This window comes from Psammomys obesus, unplaced genomic scaffold (genome assembly GCF_907164565.1).
Source record: "Psammomys obesus unplaced genomic scaffold, mPsaObe1.curated_primary_1811, whole genome shotgun sequence".
Taxonomy (NCBI): domain Eukaryota; kingdom Metazoa; phylum Chordata; class Mammalia; order Rodentia; family Muridae; genus Psammomys; species Psammomys obesus.
This window is the reverse complement of record NW_026585686.1, coordinates 1,257,904-1,259,760: the sequence shown is the minus strand read 5'-3', so window position 1 is coordinate 1,259,760 and position 1,857 is coordinate 1,257,904.

The following is a 1,857-nucleotide window of genomic DNA, read 5'->3' as shown; positions in this document are numbered from 1 at the left end:
CTTCTACTAGGAATTCTATAGGAATTTATAACACAATATTGACATCTAGAAGAAAGGACTCACAAAATCTGGAGGTGCCTTTCAGTATCTGCTGTATGTAGTAAACAGGAATCATTCAGATGTTGAGAAAAATAACAAAAAAGCAATACAGAATTAAATAATTGAAACATATATTTTGTGAAACATATGTTGTATCTTTTAATTATTATTCATCTTGCATACTAGTAAATTCTCTGTGAGCCAAAACTGGCTCATGAAAAGCATGGGAGAGGACTGACAGGGAGTCATCTGAGATACATACCTGAAAGATCAGAACCAGTGGCTGGACCCTTTTCTTGAGTCTGATCTCAGCTTAGACCTTGGTCTTTCCATCCCATCAGTGGTAGTGAAAGCTGGTCCAGATGATCTCTGAATGCAGTCTCCCTTTGCCCTCACTGTGGCAGCCAACACCGCACAGACACTTTGTGTTTAATGATGACACTACGCTGTCCACTCAGCAGGGACCCAACTCCTTGACTCTCTCCCCTCCATCTCCTTTATGTCACATCGGTTTTCTTTTTAATGTTCTGTTTGGGTTTTCTTCAGCTACCAGAACAAGACACCACAAGCTTGGTGCCTTAAACTAATAGAAATGTATTCCTTCACAGTTCTGGAGGTGAGAAGTCTGAAATCAAGGTATTGACATTATCCTGGCTCCAGGGAGATTTTTTTTTTTTTTTTTTTTTTTTTTACTGTCTTTTCCTAGCTTCTTTCAGCTTTCATCAATCCTTGTCATCCTTTGCAGATGAATCTTGCCAGCTCTGCCTCCTTCCTCTTGACTCTTCTCTGGGTCTCTCTGTATTGTTATGTCTTCTTTCAGACATCAATCATTGGATTTAGAGTCTGCTCTAAATGTAGAATGATACTTAACTAATTCCATTTGCAAAACATTTCTTAAAAGGATTATGTTCTGAGGTGGCAGGGAACACTGGTTCAAAATGAAGGGATATTGTTCAATTCATTGCACGTGGAATTCAGGCCAGGGTTGAAAAAGTAAGGTTGCTTACATTCTGATTGTTCCAGCCTTGATAATGTACAAGGGCTTGTCCTCTTCTCACTGTTCGCCGCTGAGGTCCCAAGGTATCCCCTCTCCCAACTCTTGGCCTCTGAGGTGGTGTCCTCTCCTTAGTATTTGTCCTGGTCTTCAGTTATATTTTCAGGCAGGAGAGTAGACTTCTGATAATTACAATTTACTTTGCTAGAATATCATTGAGCTCAAGAATATCATCTATTTGTTTCTTACATTCTCTCTTCGTTTGCCCAAAGTACCATTATAGTTTGCAAAAGAATCTTCAATTTTAGTTTTGGATAGAACAATTTATTGGGTTAGTTTTCTATGGAATTATCTCCACATTTTCTCACACTTTTGCTATTGGAGGCATTTTGGTGAGACGAATGAAGAAATCTCCTATTACTGGATGACCACTTTGTTCAAAGGTTGGCACCCTACGGCCTTTTATGTGCCAGACATAGATGATGGTGGCAAGGCTAGAGAAGCCTGGACAGAAAAAGACAGAAGTAGAAAGCTTGTCAGATACTCTTTAGTGCGGCCTTAGCCGGTATGCTACCAGAGAAGGAGGTGGAAGTCTTTTGCAGTAGTTAAGAGGATGTTATTTGGTTTGTTCTCTGGTGCCATAGGTGTGGCTCCATATCTGCAGCTGGATGCTTGCTAATTTGTTATACCAGCAGTTGTCTCTAGAGACTGGCAGTTTGGGATGGCGTTAGGAGTTAGGCTCTAGGTGGTTGGTTGTGTAAGGCCGTGGTTCTCAACCTATGGGTTGTGACTCCTTTGGGGGAGAATGACACTTTCATAAAGGC